The sequence below is a fragment of the Podarcis liolepis genome, assembly GCF_965112155.1.
Source record: "Podarcis liolepis genome assembly, chromosome: 5".
Taxonomy (NCBI): domain Eukaryota; kingdom Metazoa; phylum Chordata; class Lepidosauria; order Squamata; family Lacertidae; genus Podarcis; species Podarcis liolepis.
This window is the reverse complement of record NC_139556.1, coordinates 63,009,904-63,034,458: the sequence shown is the minus strand read 5'-3', so window position 1 is coordinate 63,034,458 and position 24,555 is coordinate 63,009,904. Positions and strand designations below refer to the sequence as shown.

The following is a 24,555-nucleotide window of genomic DNA, read 5'->3' as shown; positions in this document are numbered from 1 at the left end:
TTGCTACAGAACTGCCCCTGCAGTTATATTTCTAATAGTAGCCCCACTGCTCTGTGTATGGATGGACACGGGCCAGAACAAGTGGTTGTCCAATGCAGACATGTACCCAAATTTTACAACCGCTCTGTGCTGCTGTTTTATCAGCACTGTCTTGTCCAACCCTGTGTGCTCTTTATGAAAGAACTCCACACAAGAAAGAACCTAGAGACCAAGTGATTCTATAGACGTGTCCAAATGTACTTTCTAAGCTGGAATTGAAAATATTCAATGAGATTGGAGTACATACTAAGAGCACATGGCCATAAGATGATTTAGAGATTCAGGAAAGAATTCAAAGATGACAAGCCAGATCCCAAGAGAGTGCCTCCATCCCAACTTCTGGGATCATGTATGCGCTTAGTACGCAAATACCTCAGACAGGATTAAATAGGTTATATGCTGGGATAGCTCAGTTGGTAGAGCATGAGACTCTTAATCTGAGGGTTGTTGGTTTGAGCCCAAAGTTGGACAAAAGATTATTGTAGTGCAGAGGGTTGGACTAGATGACCCTTGTGGTCCCTTCCAACTCAACAATTCTATAATTCTATGTACAACTTGCTATCTTTAAAAAAAAAAGTGGACTGATAATCTCAAAGAACATACAAATAGGCTACAAGAAGACTAGCACACTATTTTTCTGGGTTAGAGCAGGGGCGCCTGTGCCTTCATCTCCCACTCCTTCGTTATACATATACCGTAGTATTTTGTGCTGTTGTGAAACATTTTGTTTTTATCTAGTTTCAAAACCAGAGTATGATTTATTGGTTGACATATACGGTTGTGTGCTGCTTTGTATATGTTTCTGTTTCAAAAGTGGTCTATGATTTGAAACAAAAATCATCCATCTGTCAATCAGTCACTATAGCATAATAAAACAGTGGCCAGGGAAGTCAAAGTTCAAGACCATACATTAAAATAACAACAACACCCTAACAGAGTAGCCCCATCACTACAACTGCATGGAGGAAGAATGAGCTAGGGAGTTCATAGTGATGCCTGACCCTCCATGATTTTTCTTTGAAACAAACAAACCAAAATGGAGAGGGGAGAGGAGAAACAACAGATGAGCAGTGCCTCCTGGGGATTTGGCAATAGCGTGTGTGTGTCATGGCTCACAATTATTTCCTCTTCATGGACACTGGTTTTTTTTAACCATTTGAACCTGACATATACCCTTAATTACACACACCACAATTATCTATTAAAGGAAGAAAGGTAGTCAATACACATCTTGTACCTGTGTCTCAGAATTCTGGGAAAAAAATGCTTTGGAACTATTAGGTGTAGATGTATGGTTTATTAATGAGGTAATCAGGGTCTTTCCTTGGCCAGGAATACATGCTTACCAATCTGGCCTTTGCAGTTCAAGGGACCTGACTCTTCCACCTGGGAAATCAGGAGATTTTTCATGAAAAAGCCAAACTCCGTGTGTGTGTGTGTGTGTGTGTGTGTGTGTAGGGGGGATCATTTGTGTAGCAACAGGTAGGACTTCATATTCAAAATAAATTAGATACATATTTTCTGTACACATTCAATACGGAGTTTCTTTAGACAAGATAACAATTGGAATAATCATGTAAATCACTGGATTGTGAGACTAACCTATCACCGACAATGTACAACACAAGGGAAGAAAAGAAGGGAAGGCTTTGAACAGCATGCAAAGACTTACCTAAATGCATCAATTGAATGGCAGGTCGGGAAGGATGACATCAGAGTTCCATTATAAAAGAGAGAGAGAAAGAGAGAAGAGGCGAATTAATAATTACAATCACCCTGATGACAGATGCTATATTTAGAAACAACAAAATCAGGTGCAAGTTTGGAGGGACAACAAAAGAGACGGCTGTTGCAAATCTTTATAAAAGTAGACAAGCAAATGATATAACTCAGCTTTATGTGGGGACTTTAGCATATTACAACCAGTTCTGTGCAGAGCTATGATTGCTGAAATTGCTGCTTTGATTTACAATGAACAAATTTAATGGATTCACCAGCACTGGTTCAAACTTTGTTAGCAAGAATGACCAGGGGCACAGGCCAGGCACACAAGTAAGACACTCAGCTGAAAACCCAACAGCAAAGTCTAATGTGGAATGTATTTACACATTTGACACTGTAGCACACTCTGTCTCAAAAGTCTCAGGACAGGAAACAGGAAATTGAAATAATTATTTATAAACTATAAGAAGCATGGATCTCTTAATTACATAACTGGGCATGAGAAATACTTCTTCAATTCATATTTCTAGCCTGTGCTACCCTGAAGAACTAAGTTTCTGGACCATATGCTAGGAAGGATCTGTTTGGTGAAAAAGCTGGACCTTGTTACATTTAGGCCCACTTGGAATTTCTCCATGCAATGCTTGCCTGTACTCTCCAGAGACACACTTCATGGAGAACAAAACATATGGCCTAGTTCCATGGATATGTCTGCAATTACTCAAAGGCATACTCATGAGAGCTGAAAAGTATGTACTCCATGATAGCATCTAATTGTCAGCAGAAGCTGCAACTGCATCCTTCAATTTAGTACAGTTATGAAAATATATATATATATATGTCTTTGGAGACAATGGATGTGCATGGCATAGAGAAGATGTTGAGTGACTCTTAAGTTACTTTAGTGAGGAATCATAAGGTCAATTTTAAAAAGGTGCACTCCTGTAATTTATAGTATAAAACCTATCAGACATGGTAGCTTGGGCTTGCTTTGAATCAGCTTGTGAAATGGAATAAGACTGAGTGTATGTGGGGGGGGGCTCATTTAATTTCACTGCACACAGGTGGTGTAGTGACAATAAAGGTATGATGATGATGATGATGATGATGATGATGATTACTACAGTATTCTTATTCTTATTCTTATATCATCCATGCAAAAATTTCTCCATGTGGCAGTAGAGAGCTGAACTGGTGATTTTGCCTCAAGGTCTAAAAAGCTTTCATGGGCTATTTACACTTAAAATACCCCTAAACCCAGCAATATCTAGTGAAAATATTAAAAACTGGGTGTGTAGCTGGGTTACAAGGAGATGCTTTTATGGCAAGATCTTTATGGGACAGAGATCCATATACACAGCCGAAGAGTTCCATTGGCTACCCTGAAACCTTGGGATAGGGAGGGAACATAAGAGATGGCTTGGATAACTTCCAGATTGGATTACTGCTATGAGCTCTAAGTGGGGCCGCTCTTAAAGACTACAGAGAAACCTGACCAAACTGAAGTAGCCAGATTTCTGGCTGAGTTTACATTTAGAATTTCCATAACACCTGTTTAAAATAGCTTCACTGGTTGCCAGATTGTTTATAGGCCAAATTCAAGGTGCTGACATTAGTGCTTAAAGCCCTAAATGTCTCAATTCCCAAATATGTGAAAAACTGCCTCATTCCCTACAGATCCTCAAGATTGGCAGAGGGGGGCTTTTGACTGCTTTTGGGAGGTCTGTGGATGGGAGGGCAGCCTGGGAGAAAAATGTTTATGGAGCGACTGCATTTGGAAAACTGTTCACAGTTCTAGTCATCTCTCCCCAAAAACGGTATTGTAGAGTTGGAAAAGGTTCAGAAAATGATCAAAGGGGTGCAGCAACTCCTCTATGAGGCTAGACTGCAGCGTTTGGGAGTTTTTAGTTTGGAGAATAGGTGAGTAAGAGGTGACATGATAGAAGTTTATAAAATTAAGAATGGGAAAAGTGGATAGAGAAAAGTTTTTCTCTCTCTCTGCTATCACTAGAACTTGTGGCCATTCAAAGGAAGCTGAATGTTGGAAGCTTCAGAATATATAAAAGAAAGTACTTCTTTATGCAACACAGCTGAATTGTGGAACTCATTCCCACAGGAGGCAGTGGTGGCCACCATCTTGGATGGCTTTAAAAGACAAATTCATGATGGCCATATTCCTATGTCAGTCTGCTTCTGAATACCAGTTGCTGGGAATCACAGGAAGGCAAAGTGCTGTTGTGCTTATGTTCAAGCTTGCATGCTTCCCACAGGCATTTGGCTGACCACAGAGAGAACAGGATGCTGAACTAGATGGTCCAGCAGATTCATTCTATGCTCTTATGGGAGAGCCATTGGTGGCAGCCTTGAGCTGTGGAATTCCCTTCATTGTATAGTTTTCGTGTTATACTGAAGAAACTTCTCTTTACCTTGGACTTTGACACTGATAGGACTCACCCTATTCCTTGGATAGCAAATGGCGTTTGCTGATTTTAATAACGTGTTTGCATATTGTTGTAACCCACCCTGGGACCATATGGCGAAGAGTCATCATCACCACCATTATCACAAAATAAATAAATCTCAGTGCAGGAAGTACAGACCTACAAAACTTGTTATTGTTCTTTGTTTTTTTGCTTACTTTTGATCAGTCAGTGAAGACAGATTAATATAACTCTCACAGTTCTGCTATTAAGCTGATTATTCCCCGTAGGAGCCATGTAGCCACAGAAAACTTAATTGGCACATGGCTGATAGTGTGTAGAATTAAAAGGAGGCAACGGATACCGGAGGTACAGCCAAATTAGCAGCAAGAATAGAGCCCTGTGACAGGGTGGTGGGAAGGGATGTTTTGACTCTGATGGCGTTAACTAAAGGTGGCGAAAGGTAACATAAGGAAGTGTCCACCTCAGTTGAAGAGAAGAAACTGGAAATACCTACGAGGGCAAAGTGAATAAAGAGATAGCTTGAGAACTGAATGCTCTATTCTGTAAAAAAAAATGCAGTTAGGCGTTTTGTGGAGAAGTATATAGCCATGGCTGGATTTCTGAGAAACCAAATGTGGCACTTTCCCCAGAGCACCAGCTCTGAAGGAGGCCAATCAGGAGATTATTTCCATATCAAAGCAACGCATGAACCCTCGGCACCCTGGACAAGAAAAACTAATTCTTTGTACATGTGCTGATCAGGAAACTGCCTGCATGATCCATCTATCCCTTAAATAAATATAAAAAACTGACTATTGCGACAAAGATGACAACTGCCTGTCATGAGGCTGCTTAGTGTCATTCTATAGAGCTCAGTGAAACAGCGGCAGCAAATATACTGGTCTCTAGCAGCCCTTCTAAATATGCCAGCAAACAATTAGTCTCAGCCAGCAATGGCAATGCAGACAACAGACTTAAAAGGTCAGTTAGGCGTCTCAAGGTTGCAGCAGACCTTTGACCTTCAGCTGCCAGTCTCAACAAGCCCTTAGTCCCTCCCTCCCATGCACCTCAACACTTCCCCTTCTCTTCCTTTCATTCTCTCTTTTTTCAGGCAAAGGAATTTCTCAAGAGTGCTTCCACATTATTCAAAGCAAGCACAAATGTGTAACCTAATCAACACACTGAGCCCTAACAAAGGAGAGCCACACTCAGCTAACCTGTTCTTGAATGGGGTGCAGGCCTCCTGCCCCAGCATTCCCAAGGGATGCCAGAATCTGTTTTAATCTACATTGGAGAAACACGGCACTCGCTAAAAGCACTTCTTCTCCCAGATCCCAGCAGCAGGAGCAATTTATTTCTGCACACAGCCCAGGGGTGCAAGATCCAGCACCACTTGCACAGAGGGAGGGAAGTGTCAAAAAGAAGTCACTCAATAGGATGCCAAAGGGATTGGGGTGGCCAGACAGGGGGAGGAGATCTATCGTATAAAAAGAAGAAAAGCAAAGAGAAGGAAGAGACTTGGTTCAGTAATAGGGACCAATTTTCCACCCTCTTGTTTAAAGAGGACAGCTCAAAAGCGACAATATAATTATGCAGCCCAGGAAGTGGGATATTTTCTGCTTACTGACATCCCAGAGGAAGTGGCGGAGATCTGTAAAAGCCTGCAGAATATGGAAGCTTTCCCACCCATTAAAAGGAGGGGGGAAGTTTTGCATTTCTGAACTTTATTTATTTTTGCTGTAAAACGCAGAGCACAAAAGCCCTGTGGGTATCTGGGCAGCCAAAGATTGCTGCTAAGGACAGGGAAGGCAAAGGAAAGAAGAAGAAAAGGGGGGGGGGAGTGAAGAACGGTCCACAAAGGCAACACTTTTCCATAACAAGGACAAGGCTGCTGTGTTTTAGAAGTATTAGTTCTGGCTTCAGTCACAAGCATAAAGGAATTTGGCAAGCCCCATCCAGCTCCCTCATTGCTTCAAAACCACAGACCGTTCTGGCACAATTAGCTGGCCCAGCTTAGGAGGAGGCTGCCAGCTAGGATGGAGGTGTTTCATCAGAGCATTTTCTGCTGTCTGACCCTACTGTGTTGGAATCCAGCAATAACTAGCCATCTTTGATTTTTTTTTTAAAAAAAACCTTGTTTGAAGTTACTTCATTGCCAAGATTCCTCCACACCCACACCCCTTCTTCTCTGCATCGCCCGCCATATGGGCCCACAAGAGGCAATGCTGCAAGAGCAAGTATTTTCATCTCTGCGTCTCCGTTTTCAGATGCTCAATTTCCTGACTAATTCCTAACCCCTGCCCCCAATATTTGTTCTCACTTTAGAAGCAGGGAGGCGGCAGCCCACAGCTAGGGCAGTCTCTCCCAGACAGGGGATTTTGTACTGAGCCATATTCTCTCCTAGCTCTAAGCGCCAGGCTTCTTCATCTGCTACAATTCATACACAAAGACAAATGCATCTCTGTGGACACAGATGCCAGTTTTCAGTTTATCCAATCATGGCCCCACCAATTAGATTTCCTGTAATATGGGAATATTTAGCTTTTTGTATCAGTCAGGCAAACAATAATGTCCATTTTCCCCCCCAGGCGGGGAGTTGTACACAACTCGTCTCTTGTGACATGGAAACAGGCACCATCTTCTGCGTTGTGTGTGAAAGTGGAGGAGGATGGAGATAAAAATCCAACCAGCAGGCTGGACACACTTTTCATACTGGGAAGCTCCAGATAGCAAAACCATATCTGGCTGAGGTCTGGTTCTACAGAGTAATTTGCTTAATGGATAATCCAGCCTTGATCTTATGCTGCATCTACGAATGATAGGAAATATACACTGTGATTACTCCACTGGGTTGAAATAATAATACATGCTATTTTTGAAGGAAATGTGAAGGCCAAGTTTAAAAACCTTACAAAACAGCTAAATATATCCACTACACATCCTTCTAAAAAGTAAACATTCAGTGTACAATGCTCAAGACTGGGAGTTGCTGTGTAGTCTTGGACTGGTCACTCTTGGGCTAGCCAAACCCCACACTTCCCCCAAGCCCCATCTCTCATCCCTCTCATCCCGTTTCTGATTTAGTTCTAGATTTTTTGGGAAGTTGTTTGTTGTTCAGCATTGCCTTATGGAAGGTGAGATAAATACATGTACCTGCTACTTAGACACAAAAAATATTTGATGCTGGTGCCTAGGAATTTGAATTATTTGTTCTGTCTGGATGATTATTAATACTTACTGACAGAACCAACATGTCTACAAATATCAAGGCACACATTTGAGCTAGTTGCAAAAATTAGTTGGGTAAAAGGTCAAAAGCGACAGATGACTGAAACAAGGCAGACACAGTAACACTGGATGGAGTCTCAAGGGAACACACTGGATCTCTTGTTCAAGTTGTGCTAGCTACCCAACTTAGGCTTATTTCTGCATCTTCAATTATCTTCTTCGTCTCTGACTACTATGAAATCATCTACTGTTTAACTTCTTAAGAGGCAGGTACAGGAATTTAAATCTGCCTGGATCTTGCATTTTCTGGCCAGGAAGCCCTTCCCACAAATCCAATAGGTATGAGGCCTGATTGTTGTTATCCTGAGGTGAGAGGAAAACATCTTGCATAGGCCTGAATGTTTCCTTGCTGCTACTTCAGACTTCATGATGCAATGAAAACCAGCTCTAAGAGTAAGTCCAGGTTCAAAGTAGACCCCCAAAATGAGTTAGACAGAAGTCAAAGAATATAAAGAAGGGACCCAAACCGGTGTAGAGGAATGGAAAGAACGCAAAAAGTAGAAAAGTATAAATATGAAAGTAAATTCTTTCTAGACATTACATGTATAGATTACTTAAATATCAGTTTGTGTTCCTGAAATGAAATTATGTATTGTGAATTTGTTGTTGTCGTTTGTTTTTCCTATTTCTTTCCTTTTTTCTTTTTTTGTAATATTTTTCTTTTCTTTTTTCTCTTCTTTTTGGGTTTATTGTTGATATTTGATTGTATTTTACTGTTAAATTAATAAAGCTTAATTTTTAAAAAACAAACAAACAAAAACAAACAAACAAGCAAGCAAAGTAGACCCCCAAAACATGCATGCCAAGGACAGTTTGTAACTGGGAGTCGTAAGAATGCCTTTGCAATGCAGAATGCTGTGAGAAAATATACAGCAAAAAAAAAATTAAAGACGATTCAGGCAAAAACTTAACAGAAAAACCAATTATAATGTTAAAATGCAGCATTGAAATCTTGGTGTCTGGGTGCCTCAAGTGCACACTGCTCTGCTTCCTTCATTCTGTCTGTCTGCTATTCCTTTTTTTAAAAAAAGAAAGAAAACAACAACAGTAATGATCAGTCTAAAGCAGGGATAGGGAAGCTGTGACCCTCCAGATGTTGTTGGAGTACAATTCCCATTATCCTTGACCACTGGTCATGCTGGCTTGGGGTGATGGGAGTTGGAGTCCAAAAGCCTAAGGAGGGCCACAGGCTCCTCATCCCTGGAAAGCTTGGAACCACAGAGAAGTCACTATTAATTGACACTAGGATGCGAAGCTGTGCATTTAGGAGATGTTGGTGAAGGAACGGGATTCTGGCTTGTTTCCATTCTGGTAGCACAAGAAAGTGGGAATTTAGGAGTATCTGACTTGCAACCAATTCAGCAAACGAACAGGGAGAAGAAAAGAGCACAGGGAAGGCAAGCAAGTTAAGGAGAGAATAAGAAGTGGCTGCAAAAAGTCAGCAAGCAGCCACAGAAAGCAACTGTATTCCCTTTAGCCAGCAGGTGTTGCTCTGGCAATAGGAAGAGACCAGAGAGCAGCAAAGGCTATAAAGAAACAAATGAGCTGCTTAAAAATAATAAAAATAGGAAAATAACATGTCCAGGCAATACAAGGGCCAAATGAAACCCACAGCCAATGCCTTGGAATTCCTCCCCAACTAGCTCAATGGTCCAGCTGTCAAAGGGAATCACAAGGTCACACATTCTACACACATCCACGCACGTTCTAGCCTGTTCCCTTCAACTACTTGGAACTGTTATAATAGCCGCTCAATACAAAACCCAACTAAAACATGGCAAGTCACGAAGGCTTCCCCCCATCCCTGGCCTCCATTTCAGCGCTCATTTGCCTATTGCTTGGCACAGCAAACACTTTTTGTTAGCATGAAGAGGAACAGTAGCAAGGCCTTTATACTCTTGGAATATTGAGGGAGATGGAAAAGCCCCAAGACCTTGAAAATAATAAAAGAGAGAATGCATCAATACAGAAAAAGGCACACAGCAAAACCAAGGAAATTCAAGCACAAGTAACATGCTAATATGCTGGATGAGGCTAGGTAGCCCACTTGAATCTGGTGTGTGAGGGTTGTTGTTTTTTGGGTGGGGGGCATGAATATTCCTCCCAATTCCTTAGGTAATAACAACTTTCCTCAGTTCCTTATGGAAAACGCAGGGCAGGGCCTGGTGTTAACCCGTTACAAGGCCGTGTTCCTGCATCTGTCTCCCTCATTACTCAGTTTAAGGAGGAACTTAAAAGCATTTCTGTTTTCACCTAGGCAGTTGATGACTGAAATATACTGTTCCTGGCAACCCTGAAATCACTAGCTGAGAGAATGTTTTTAACTGTTTTTAGAATCTTTCTACAATGTTTTTATATTGGTGTGTTTGCCATTCTGGGCTCCTTCATGAGGGAGGGCAGGATATAAAATGACTGACTGGCAAATAAATAAATAAATAAATAAATAAATAAATAAATAAATAAATGGAATAAATAAACACTGAGCCACTGACAGTTTTCTATTACCCAAGCCATCTAATACATGATCAAGCAAGTCACCTTAATTTCCTGTTAGGGAGGAACAGTTAATGTCTCCCAACTGCTGCAGCACAGTAACTATTGACAGGTACCGGTAGTTAGTTTGGTACGGGGAGACTAGATTGGTAAAAGCAGGGAGCCGATCCCAAAGTAGTAACACATCCTTATCAGAACATGGGACATGGAACACCCTCCCACCAGATGTCAAAGAGAACAACAACTACCAGGCTTTTAGAAGACATCTGAAGGCAGTCCTGTTTAGGGAAGCTTTTAATGTTTGATGTATTTTAATATTCTTTTGGAAGCCTCCCAGAGTGGCTGGGGAAGCCCAGCCAGATGGGCGGGGTATAAATAAATTATTATTATTATTATTATTATTATTATTATTATTATTCCAACTAAAATTACTCAGGACAGTTTTTGTTACTTTGATTTTTCTGGTGGCTTCAGTCACTGACTACTAGATTAAATTCAGATTTAATCCATACATTCTGACAAAGCTTCAGTCATTTAAGACACCCACCACTCCAAAGTAATGGTTAAATAAATTCCTGAACAGGAGGACTAGCTGAGTTAGCCAACAGAACAATGGGGTGAATCATTATCACCATGGCCTCAGGTTAATGTAGATTCCCACCCACCCCTGTTCTTGTCTTGTCTATGGGTACCAGAGCATGAGAGATGGTAAGTGAACCAGGAGTCAGCATAAATTTCCCTCAGAAATGACAGACAGCAGATGAAGAGAGGAAACAGAGGAAATGGGTTTGTTTTCTGCAGCTGGTTTAACTCAGTGACAAAGTGAGGTATTAAGGGTGATCCTCATTTGCAATCAAACCAAATTGCTTTTTTAAAAAGTCAACAGCAATTGCTAGACATTACTAGGGTGGCAGAGAAGAGAAGATGCAAGAGTGTTTGCTTTTGACAGCAGCTTCACATGCGCCATGACAACTACTTCTGGTTGAGGTTTCCATATTACTCACCAATGAGGAAAAAAAATCAAGAGCTACAACTATATATGAGAATCCAGGAGCACCTTTTGGCCTAGAGATACCTCCAAGGCATGTAACAAAACTTGCCAGTAACAAAAAGTAAATGTCCCATAAGAAGCAATGCTTCCTCCCTCAGAACCTGGAAATGTATAAAATAGAAAAAGGCAAGCTATCTCAATAAAAACTAAATAAACAAACTATGTAAGAGGGCACAACCCAAGGAATACACAGTCTGAGCAAGCGTATTCTGATCGACTCACTCCTGTATGCCAGCCCCTCAGCTCAGATTTCTGTATTGTGAGCATAATATGCCCATCCCTCATGCTTTTGAACAACTGCAGACATGTAACAGACTTGTGTTGAATTCCTTGTCACTATCCTGAGGGGCATGGAAGTACAAAAAGCTAATGAAAGAGCCTGTCACTATGGGTATATATATTTTTTATTTTCAAAACTCCAAAGAGGAAATGGAGAATGTGAAGACACCACTGCCATCCTTTCAGCTTGCTCTGAGAAATAAGATGAGATGATGCTCTTCAATTTTCTTTCAAAAGCAGCTGAGTTCAGTGAACTCTTTTAATGAGGATTAGAGGTGAGGCAGAGAGCAAATGGTCTCCTAGCTGAGGGGAACAAATGCATTCCATTTCCAATATCCCTCCCCAGCCCCCAACACCCTCTGGGCTGGGAGGCTCATGCATATTTGACATGTTTTCCGCTCAGACAGTAATTTCAGGAGCAGCTTATCTCATTCTGGTTTATATGGCTTTAAGAAATACAAATATTCTATGTTCTTTATGGAAAACTCTGATCCTAGTATAACTACAACAAGGTCTCTGAGAATTCTAACACGAATCAGACTCATTTTAAATTCAATAGCATTGTTCACATGGCACCCTTAATATATTACTGGGCTACAACGCCCATCATTGCTGACCGCTGGACATATTGTCTGGGGCTGATTGGAGTTGTGATCCATGGTGGCTATTCCTGGCTTACAGTGATGGCGAAAACCATGTGGCAACTGAAAATACATTTAAACTCACTCACATGCATGTCTGAAAATAATCATACAGAATATTTATACAACAATCCTGTCTAATATACAAGAAAGGGAACTGTGTGTACATTGATTTGTCTCACCTTAAGAACTGATCAAGGTGGGGAACTTCTGGTCTTCCAGTTCTCTTTATCCCTGACTACTGGGCATACTGGTTGGGGGTGATGTGAGTTGCAGACCAATTACAACTGGATGGCAACAAGTCTCCCACCATCCTAAACTACTTCTGTGTGGTTTAAGAACTGCCTGGTTGGATCAGGCTAAGATCCATCCGGGCCACCATTCTGTTTCCAACAGTGGCTAGTAAACTGCTTCCAGGTATATTTACAACCACAGCATGAAGGCAACATCCTTCTCCTATTTGTCCTCTGGCAGCTAGTATAGTGGTACCTCGGGTTAAGTACTTAATTTGTTCCAGAGGTCTGTTCTTAACCTGAAACTGTTCTTAACCTGAAGCACCACTTTAGCTAATGGGGCCTCCTGCTGCCGCCGCGCCGCCTCAGCCCGATTTCTGTTCTCATCCTGAAGCAAAGTTCTTAACCTGAAGCACTATTTCTGGGTTAGCGGAGTGTGTAACCTGAAGCGTATGTAACCTGAGGTACCACTGTATTCAGAACTATATTTCCTCTAAACATGGAGGTTCCATTTATTTATGGCCAATAGCCAAATGTTACCATCTGCAAATTTCTGCCGAGTCCTTGCTTTCTATTTGTGGTAGATGGTGCCTAGGATTGTACAGGCTGATCTGTGTGGGGTCAGAGGATGAATAGCCCTGCCTGATGGTAGAAAAGTGGATTAAAATGTTCTTAGGCCCCCTAAATTCAAAAATTACAACACAGTAGAGGGAAACAAAAGATGCTTCTGGGACCAGGATCCAGTATTTCATGAGAAGTTTCTTGGTAATGAAGGTATACAAACTACATAGTGCAATTTTATACGTGTCCATTCAGAACAAATCCCATGGGAATTACTGCTAGGTAAGAGTGTAAAGGATTGCAGCCTAACTTATATCTGTGATAAGCCAAAGGTTTTTTTGCTGCAGGTACAAATTTTCCTTTCAGTTACCTGTCAATAGGCCCAAATAATACAGCTTTTAATCTGAGTGTTCCACAATACCAGTGGGTATTGAACTTGCTTATTTTAAAGCCATTTTTACCTGATGCAATCTTTAGTTATTCCCATATTCAACAAAAAAGCAAATATTAAAGGTGCCCTTGCTTTCCTAAAATAGATAGCTGATCTTGTTTGCCAATATTGTATGATTACTTGTAAGAGAAGCTATGCCCTTCAGGATCATTTCTTTCTAAAGGAACAGAAATGTAACAGTAAATATAGAAGTTAAAAATTATATCATTAATTAAGATAGCAACACTTCTAGCTGATATCTGGAAGTAAGCTTCACTGAATACATTTGAATTTACTTCCTAGTGAACTACCATAGAATTGAGCTGTAAATGAATTATTCCGTTATATAGTCATTGTTTTAAATAAGTCTCTACCTAGAACTTTGTAAGAAATATATGAACTTATACCAAAAAAGTTGCATGTTAAGGATGAATGATAATAGAATAACCCCCTAGCAAGATGATTCTACAGTAGTAAACATGAAATAGTCATAAAAGTGTTTGGATAGCTGTTGCCTATTCCCTGCCCATTACAGTGGGAAGTCAAACTGCTGTAAACTACTTCAACGCACAAAGCTAGAAAGATGGCAGCATGCACTGAATTACAAGTACAGGAATGTAAACACAGATATGTTCCTCCTCTCAGGCATCTGTCCCACATTACAACTACTACTACTACTACTACTTGTTACTGGTTCATATGGAGTAACTGAGTTAGTTTTATATTTTAGGACTCATACCCAATCTTCTTCACCAACATCACTGTGGTTTGAAGACTGAGTTGTTGATAAATCTTTTAGTTATAAACAGAGCTTATATCTGTAATTAAAATGAGCTGATAAAGCAGTCTTGGAGGATAAAGGATGTGTGGTGAATCCTAGTGGAATTTGTTCCACACAGAGATAAGAAAGATAATCAGATAAAGCACTTGAAAGTATTTTCCAGCAATAATCCAGAAGTTCTGAAGTCGTACACCTGTGGTCCTGGCTGAGCCATCAAGTGTTTAAAGTTCTGTAACATAAAAAGAGCATTCTCCCAGCAGGTTGCATTTCATCATTTCTGCAGCAAAAATAATCCCCCCTAGCAATGTCTGACCTAATTACTCACAGGTGAATGTGCAGAAGGTACAAACCACAGGTGCCTTTGTCTCTGGAGGCCTTGCGAACAAAGCATATTCAAATGTCCAGCCACTGAGACATAATGCACCTCAGAATGCACATGGAAAAACATTTGTTTGAAAGCTTGTCCTTGGTGTGTAGGTTTTCTATATGGAGCAAGATTCTGATATAGGAATGCTTTCAAACAAATAGTATTCTACAGAAGTTTTGGGGTGGATTAATTGTGCAGTAAGACTACGGCACTTGAATGTTTGAATGGGCTCTTAGTGGGCTTCTGTAAATTTCAGTTTAATTTACAAATGGGCTTCTATAAATTTCAGCTTAAGAGAAGACATCTTATCCAGAATGAATGACAGCCTTTTACAAACAAAATAAGCATTTCACTATACATGTACTATGAGGATGAAAGTCAAACCTCACTTTAACTCCAGCATCCAATTCCTAAAATAATACAAATAATGTAGGAAGCTATCTTATAGAGTCAAACCACCAGTCCATCCACTCCAATATTGTCTATAGAGCCTGGCAGCACCCGTTCAGGCTCTTAAACAGGGTCTCCCCACTCCAGTACAATCTAGAGGCGTCAGGGATTGAACCTGGGTCATTGTGAATCCAAAGCATATGCTCTGTCACTGAGCTATGACCCTTTCCGATCATAGACATAGACCCCTTCAATGAAAACAGGGGGGTGGGAATAATATGCAAACTCGTCACCCGTAAGTTATTGGCCACTCATGACAGGCAACAACTCTTCAAGGCCTGCTACCTGAGTTGAAAGGTTGAACATTGGACCATTGTTATGCAAACCATGTGTGCTACCACTGAGGTATCACCCTTCCCAGGACCAAGGGCACTATAAATAAGACACAACATTCACATGCAGCTGGCAGAAGTTTTATTTCATCCTCTTGCTCAGCTATTATAAGCTAATGAAGAGTTAAGATAGTTTTAACAGAAGGATCCTGCAACACTTGACAAAGGCTCACAGCAGGCCTGAGCCCAAAAAGGGTTTCTGGGCACCAAAACTGGTTCAAAAAATTGGGTGTATGTGCAAATTCAGAGAACTGCTTTGAGAGCTCTTACTCCCTCTGCCCCCACACCTCTCACAGTGGTCAGGCTATTACTATCCATCTGGTATGTCACCACATACCCTCCAAAATTCAACAAAGTTGTTTCTCCTTTCATCACCTGGAATGGGGGTATGGATGAGGGGAAACTGGGATGGGGATCCTTCTAAAAAAAATTAAACTCCAATTCACATCAACCTCAGAAATACAAATAAATGGTCAAAGATGACTGGAACTGTAGTCCAACAACATCTGGAGGGCCACAGCTTTACATACCTACACGAAAGCACTGGTTCATAGATAGCTTAGAAAATATAGGTGCAGAAGGTTTGGATACTTTGACCCAGAAAACAAAGGCTTCATTTGGAACTAATGGAGGGTGGACGGGTATAGAGAACGTTTAGATAAAACAGTCAATTGCTTTAATTTTCTCTTCCCACGTCTTCCCCCAAATGTTGTCTCCCAAGGTTTTGACTTAAAGAAAAGAACATTTGGAACAGTTTCAAGGCAAATCCTCCATGCATCAAGTTTATGGAGGGCTAAAATGTGTTAGGAAAACAATTCAGAGACAAAAGCTACATCTCCTTAAAGAGCTTCTCAGATTTGCCCAAAACCTGACAGACAGTCATACCCTGGTGGCATGTCAAGTTTCAGGTCATTGGTTTTGAGGCTAAAGCTGGTTAATTATTTAATGGGGAAGTGCTGTTCAACATGAAAACTGCAACCACTGTGGATTTTTCTTATTCTAAATGCACCTGTGTTGTATTTTGCTTGCTGACAAGCCTGTTCCTTTCATTTAGGCCAAGTTTTAGAGGGAACACACCGAAACGCTTACTGGCCAAAGGCAAGCCCATGCCATCTAGGAAATAAATCCAGTTATCTCCAAACAGGGTCAAGGTTCCCAAACTAGATGTCTGTAAGAACAATAGCTATTTCCAGCTATTGTAGAAAAGGGTTTTTTTACTAAAGGGCAGGAGTACGTGGGATGTTGTCTTAAGGATTTCCTACAGATTCTTATTTATTTATAGAGATTGGAGACAAGAGGGTGAGGACAAACATACAGAATAAGACGTCTCATGCATCTTCTCGGTTTTTCTGCACAGGTTTACATTTTGCTGTGGATCATTAGAAAAAAACCAACACAAACAAACCAAGCCTTACATTTGTATAAAATGGCTACATCATCAGCCTCCAAGAGTCCATTCACTGTTTCAAACACCTTAAAAAAATTAAAGGGTGGAGGGAACAGTACCAGCACTTTGTAAGACATGAATGAGCAATTTCCCAAATATATTGTGAAATCCTTTCTCATGGCTGTAGTGTGTGGTACAGAACCAGCTGAACTATTTTAGCTCTACTGGGGCCTGACCTGGATAGCATATCCATGTACGCTATTCTGAACTCCTCAGACAAAAGGTAGAATATAAATGCAACAGATAAGCAGGAGTCATTGTGCAATCTTTGCAGAGTACTCCTCTCTCATGTGCACACACTTGCACAAATGCCCTGATTTAAAAGAGATGTGTCCACTAAAGTATTGCACCATTACTGTGATAGACACTGGTGTGTCCCCATTCAAGGAAACATGCAGAAACTTATACGCTATAATGTTTGGGTTTTTTGAATTTAGGAGGGAAGAACTTTATGCAACTGTGCATGGTATGTGCAAATTGACAGAGATTTTAATGTTTTGTTTTCTATTCTTTCTTCCTACGATGAGCTCCACCCACTTTTGATTCCAGCTCCACCCACCCTTGGCCTGAAGCCTTGACTGATTTTCTCCATACATCAGTGGCCTTTTATAGAAAAACCATTCCTTACTGCTGCCATGTAGAACAATTGTATAATGTATCCAGCAACATTACACAGGTGGATTGTGAAGATAATTCCATGTTCAAAATGGGCATATTACCTATCTTCACAAACACATATACAGTGGTACCTCGGGTTAAGTACTTAATTCGTTCCAGAGGTCCATACTTAACCTGAAACTGTTCTTAACCTGAAGCACCACTTTAGCTAATGGGGCCTCCCACTGCCGCTGCACTGCCGGAGCACAATTTCTGTTCTCATCCTGAAGCAAAATTCTTAACCTGAAGCACTATTTCAGGGTTAGCGGAGTCTGTAACCTGAAGCGTATGTAACCTGAAGCATATGTAACCTGAGGTACCACTGTACAAATATGCTAGATATTGAGATCACTTAGAAATCTGATTCCTACAGGTAGCAACGTTGAAAGATCGCTGTTGGATCAGAATAAAGGCTTATGTAGTCCAGCAATTTGTTATCAGGGTGGACAACCAGATGCCAACTGAAATTGCTTAAGGAGAATGTGAGTTCAGTGTCACTAATGTGCTCTCCAACAACTGGTTATTCAGAGGTCTAGTGCCTCTGATATTTGAGGGTATATTCTACCATCATGACTGATAGCCATTGATAGCTTTGTCCTCCATGAATCTGTCTAACCTGCTTTTAAAGCTGTCCAATTTGGTGGCTACCACCACATCTTTTAGTAGCAAATTCCATGGTTTAAATAAATCCTGTGGGAGGTAGTACATCCTTTTACCTCTCCTGAAGTTCTCATTTAACTTCATTGGAGGTCTCCTAGTTTTAGCACTGTAAGAAGGGAGAAAAACGTATCTCCACTTTCTCTATACCATGCATGATTTTATACACCTTCATCATGATCCTCTTACTCACTTTTCTTCTGAACAAAACCCCCCAACATTGTGACATCTCCTTAAAGCGAAGTTGCTTCAGCTTTGAACATTTTGGCTGCCACTTTCACTGGTATTAATTTTGATGTATCACAACTAACATTTTTTTCAATTAGCTAAGCCGTTAGTTGCTCTTCTAAAAGGCTATTCCATCCAAAGAACTTTGCTATTTGAGCAAATGATTGCAAAATATTGTCCTGAGACCACTGATATTTTTTTCTTTTCCGTCAACTCTGGAAGCACTTCCAAATTATTGCCTATCAAAACTGTTTATTTCTGGGAATCCCAGAGCTTTTGTTTATTTTCTCCCTCTCTCGCTTTCTGCAGGCCTACTGAGAACAGTTTATCTTCACTCCCTTTTGACTCTAGTCACAGCCCATGAAGCGGCTGTTGTCTCCCCTTATGTCAACATTATGTGGTTGAAGCTAATATATCACTGGCTTCTATGACACCAGTGGCTTCTGAAGTGTTCTCTTTATATGTGACACAATACCTATGAAAGGCTACCAAACCAACCCAACTTACAATTAAAACTGAGCAGAGACATACTTAGGGGTTGGTGAAACCAGCCCCTGCTTGGGGGCACAGGCCGATGAGGCACAAAAATCATGTATCAGACCATGGAGTTTACAATATACTGTATATGTCTGTGGCGTGCCTCTTGTTGTTGTTTAGTCGTTTAGTCGTGTCCGACTCTTCGTGACCCCATGGACCAGAGCACGCCAGGCACTTCTGTCTTCCACTGCCTCCCGCAGTTTAGTCAAACTCATGCTGGTAGCTTCGAGAACACTATCCAACCATCTCGTCCTCTGTCGTCCCCTTCTCCTTGTGCCCTACATCTTTCCCAACATCAGGGTCTTTTCCAGGGAGTCTTCTCTTCTCATGAGGTGGCCAAAGTATTGGAGCCTCAGCTTCAGGATCTGTCCTTCCAGTGAGCACTCAGGGCTGATTTCCTTAAGAATGGATAGGTTGGATCTTCTTGCAGTCCATGGGACTCTCAAGAGTCTCCTCCAGCACCATAATTCAAAAGCATCAATTCTTCGGCGATCAGCCTTCTTTATGGTCCAGCTCTCAGTCCATACATCACGACTGGGAAAACCATAGCTTTCACTATACGGACCTTGTTGGCAAGGTGGGAGTGCCTCTAGAACTGAGTAATTACAAGTGATTGGTTATCCTTTGAAAAACTGGACTTTAATATTCAAAAAGGATATACTTTGCAGCACAGATAGAACCAGATTGAGGTTCTAGGAGAAGATCTCAAATACAGTGGTACCTCCGGTTGCGAACAGGATCTGTTCCAGAGGTCCAGCTGCATCACGAGGAATTCACAACCGGAGGACCGCTTCTGGGCATGCACGTGCAGCAAAACCTGGAAAAACACTTCCAGGTTTGCCACGTTCACATCCCGAAGTTCACGTATCCAGAGGGATACATAAGCGGAGGTACGACTGTAGTGAAATAAGCATTTACGAGGGATGGTGAAGCTGTGGCTCCCAAGATGTTATGAGATACAACTAAAATGATCCCTGACTGCTACAGTGCTGTACATTACTTAGCTATGCAAGAGGAAAGGAGAGAGGAAAGATATAGGACACGTAGGAAACATTTAGTGCTTTTCAAAGTGTATACATCTCAAGGCAAAAGGATGACTCAACTCCCAAATGTATCTGTCAGTGGTTGGTGTTTATGAACCATGCAAAGGGAGGCGGGAGACAGAGAGAAGTCCCAATGCAATGCCACATTTGGTGAGGTTCAACAATTTGTTACATCAGAGCTTCTTAGCGTAAGATTGTAGGGTAGCTTCAGCTTGAAAAAAATCTCTCCTGTGGTGCACTGTGCCTTGCTTTCCTTGTCTCACAAACGTGCAGGCTTCTCTCTTTTAAAAGCAGAACAGAATTTGCAATACTTCCCTTCCTCACTTAAACAGCTGCTTTGGGGATAATGGACTCTAGCAAAGGGGCAGTTTCAAGAAATCTGTGGTGTTTCTTTTTTAAAAAAGAGATGATTACTCTGACAATATGAGACTCTCCAATGCTTCCTTCTCCAAACTTTCATGTTTTTTTATGTCAAGGGCAGACATAGCAGATCGCTAGGGACCCCTAATTCATACCTGGCAAACCACCAAATGCAAGGGAAACCCAGATGAACACTGAAAGCGTGGAATTTTTATTCCTTGCTGTTCCAACAGTACAGTCTCTACCACAGATCAGTTGGGGGTTTCCCCCCCCCCATGCATACCATGTACTCGAGTACAGACTTACAAGTTCATACAGCTACACTCCTCTGAGTTTGCAAGGCTGGTTTGAGCAGATGAGTGGAAATGATCTGAAAGAGATCCTAAATCATCCAGAGGAGTCATCAGAAAACTATGTCGGCTCCAAGCCGCAGGAATGATTTCTGAATTACCTATTTGACAGGGAATAGATGCTCTAGGATGCAATACAGATTCCCTATTGGGGGTGTGGCGTAGGTTGCAGCTGCAAACAAATGCAACAGCATCTGCATTTGCATTAACTGTGGATTGGTCTGGAAGTATTTGAGCTGGAATGTCTGCGTGGAAAAAGAAGAAAGGCATGGAGAAGGAAAAAAACAGGGGCAAAAAGATTTGATGAAGTCGCAGAGAGGCAATACAGTGCAGGTGAATAATTGAACAGGACCACAGATGCAGTTTGGTACTATAACTGGTGCATTAAAATGGAAGCAGGCAGTTGTCAATATAAGAGAGGACAGGTACAGCTGGTTAGTCATTTTCAGCTCCTTTAGCTACTGGACAGGTTAACGTAGAAAGCTGCCTTATATCACATCAGACCATTGGTCCATCTAGCTCCATGCTGACTACACTGACTGCCAATGACCTTCCAGGGTTGCAGGCAGAGGTCTCTCACAGCTCTACCTGGAGATGTTGAGGATTGAACCAGGGACCTTCTGCGTGCAAGGCAGATGATCTAGCACTGTCGCATCCTTTTCACACTGGTTGTTCAACATAGGATGCCCTGTGCTTACTTGCTTGGCTTAAAATCCTCCAATCATGAGAAACGGTGCTAAGTTTGTGGTCTTCCTGTGAGGAAATAAAAGCAGCATCTGTACAAGTGATAATTTCCTGTGAAAATATCATAGGCATGGATATGTGAAAGATAGAAATCCACAGTCTATTATGTTACGAGAACTGTGCAGGCTCACATTAATTATCATGCAAAACCCGAATTCGCAGACACATGCAAACAGCAGTGAGAGATCAAAGGCAGTGCTGCACTCAATAACTCCCTTTAAAAGCTTCCATTCATCAAAGAGAAAACTGAGGCTTGAAAGAAGGTTGTATATAACTTGGAACATAGAGGATAGCAGCTTTCTTTTGAAATATCTCAGAAGCAATAAAATTATTCTATATACTTTCCTATGACACTAGAATGCCAGAAAAGGGATCAGGAAAGAACCACAATTCTGGCTCTAACCTTTGAACAGAATCAGAATAGTTGTGTCAAGTCTCTTCAGCCTCCCTTAGTCATTCCCTCCTTTTTCCCCACAACCTGGTCATACTATTAATCCTGGGTTGTACAAATAGCAGCTCTTTTTCTCCTGCAATCCAATAAAGCACTTAAGCACAAGTTAAACACACGTCTTGCTCTATTGAAGACAATTAATGGCATTTGACTTTGCTGGATCAGTCTTCAGCACTCAGCTAACCTTGTCGCCACATGACACCTAAAGACTAAATCAGCCCTCAGCGGCTTCATTCTGCAATAAGATTATTAATCCTAATAATGTCCATGACACTTTAAAAGAGTCAACTTTCTTTTTTAATAAAAGAAAAGAAAAAAGTGGTTATTATTTCCATTTTACTGATGCAGATTGGTGGTTGGAAGACTTTTCCTAAGCAAAGCCTGACATGGTCTTTGCATTAAAAGAATTCAAGTTCTTTGTAAAGAAAAGCAGAATGAATAAATCATGCAAATTGAGCACATTTTTTTTTTAATGAAGCATCATTTATTTTGCTTGTGCCAGACATGGAAAGGGACAAGGCATTATGCAAAGCACTATGACCCATCCCTTATCCCACAAGGAAATCCTGCCCTAGCCTCTATCAGTCTTCTGAGATTTCACCAGATAATGCTGAGAACCTTTCCAAGATTTACCTGTCAAAGACATTTGCTTTTCTAAAATTAAAAAAGGAGCCTGGGATTCTTAAAAAGCTGAATTATACAATGTGATCACAGATATGAGAAACCTGCCCAGTGAATTAATCCTGGTTCCAGCACCATGTCCAAACTTGTGTCTACTGCAATGCATTGGCTCTGAGATTAGATAATTCTTTTCTACGTCTGCGGCATTTTCTTTTGGGAACTTTAATTTGCAGGGTTGCCAACTCAGCATCTGTCATGGTCACTGCACAGTTGTTTAAAAAGTGGTGGAAGAAACATCGCAAAATGCAAATTAACTGAAACCTCTCTCCTTCTGTATAAAGACAGAGCCCTGGTGTGGGGTAGACAGATCTTTGCCCTGTACTTCAGCTCAGCCACCAGGAAAGACTATCTGATCAAGAGGGACAAAGCAACAATAGAAAATCCATTAGCTTGTAGTTCTGGAGCATCACAGGTCTATTAGCGATTGACTGATTAGCCTGTCGGATGCAAGTCAGACTTTCTCAAATCTCTCTCTCAATAAACTGTTAAAAGTCAATACTGCACAGAATGGAAATTCAATTTAAGGTAAGGGGGAAAAAATGACTAATTATTCTTTTTGGAACTCCATTGATCTTCTCAGCTCCGGGGACTTGGCAGAAGGAACTCCTGCCAGATGAGAATGCTGGAGATGAAAAGGTACTCCTTTCAGAAAGGTGCCAGAGTGGATAAGAGCTAAATATTAAAATTGGAAATAAAACAATTCACCCTCTCTAACGGCTGAAATTCCAGGCTGCCCCCAGAGAAGGTTAGAGAGAGTTTACAGAACTAGAAACAGAAACATCAGCCAAAACCACAGATCAGGGTTGCTAGAGTGCTATATAAGAAAAAAATAAGTTGGGAACTGTTTTTGTTACCAAACAAAAGAAGGAAGCGCAATTGGTTACATGAGAATTCTATGGACCCTTTAACCTTTACCCATATGGGAGATATTTTTCTGTGACAGATCCTGTGTGGCTGGGGCAACAGTTAAATGGTACAACCATTAAGTCAATAGTTTTGAGGACACCCTGCTAAGAAGGAGGTGCTGATTACATTAGATGAGCAGACCCACACACCATGTAATCAGCCTCCATCTTTATGGGCGGGCCATTTAAATATTACCTTTGCCCTACTATATGCTTCCCAAAGTTGGTGACCTCCAAGTGGCTGTTCTACTGCAATGGCTGGGGCTGATGGGAGTTGTACTTCAACAACATCTGGAGGGCACCAGCTTGGGGAAGGCTGCCTGACTGTAACAAAGCCTGAAATTAGCCTCAAATACATTTAACCAAAATGGCATATTCTTTCCCCAGTTACTCCAGCCTCTTTTCTCCTCCCCTTCCTCTGATCCCACTATGCTGAGCATTAGATTGTAAGCTGCTGGATGCAGGGCTTGGTTGTTTTCTACTATAGAGCACAATGTATGTGATGGTGCTATATAAATTAATCCTAACATCACAGAAACAGACAATTGTAGGGTTGGAAGCGTCATCTAGCCTAACTCCCTGCAATGCAGGAACCCAACCTCTTGTGAAGGAGAGTCCACCACCTTTTTGGGGTAGTCATTTCCACTGTCAAACAGCTCTTACCACCAGAAAGTTCTTCCTAATGCTTAATCAGAATCTCCTTTCATTGCAATTTAAATCCATTGCTTTATGTCCTATACTCTGGAGCAGCAGAAAACAAGTTTGCTCCATCTTCCATGTGACAGCCCTTCAGGTGTTTTAAGACAGCTATGATATCACCTCTCAGTCTTCTCTTCTCCAGACTAAACATACCTAACGCTCTCAATTGTTCCTCATCAGGTCTCATGAAATATCCTACCTGCTCAGGAAGCAGTCACGGAAAAGAGATTTCTTGGTGGCTAGGATCACACTCACAGGGCTCCCTATGTGCACAGTGATCCAGAAAATAACTGGTTTACTTAAGCATCTTCTTCTTTATGACCATGCAGGTAGTTTTCAGTGTCTAGCACAAACTCTACATGCATTCCCTTGAAGTACTGCTGCTGTTTTGGGATTCACATTTTCCAAGGAATAAAAGTCCTCTATTGCAGGTGTTGCAGGTATTGCCCACTTATTACATGGAAAGGCACTCAAGCAACAGTATTTAGTGCTGTCTTGATGCTCTGGGCATTGAAAAGACATTCATCATTTTGTAACCCTCACCCAGTACATCAGTCCAGGCAGTTGGGATTATAAACAGTGTTTGGTGTCTCAAAAATACTAATGCCATGTCTTTATTGCAAAAACGGGCAGAAGAACTTTATAGTTTCTTCAGTGTTACACCTCTTGAGTAATCTGATCAGCCTTGTATCAGAAAAGGTAAATG

General features: G+C 41.2%; 1 protein-coding gene and 1 long non-coding RNA gene across 2 annotated transcripts in view; both read right to left on the bottom strand.

The window, feature by feature from the left end:
• Positions 1–10,338, bottom strand: part of LOC310708056 — a 58,242-nt gene extending 47,904 nt beyond the window's left edge. The window contains exon 1 of the long non-coding RNA XR_014526834.1: positions 10,011–10,338. This is a non-coding gene — a long non-coding RNA (uncharacterized lncRNA). The remainder of the gene's footprint in view (positions 1–10,010) is intronic.
• HS6ST1 (heparan sulfate 6-O-sulfotransferase 1) overlaps positions 1–24,555 on the bottom strand; it is a 194,403-nt gene that overhangs the window by 121,590 nt on the left and 48,258 nt on the right. The window lies entirely within an intron of this gene.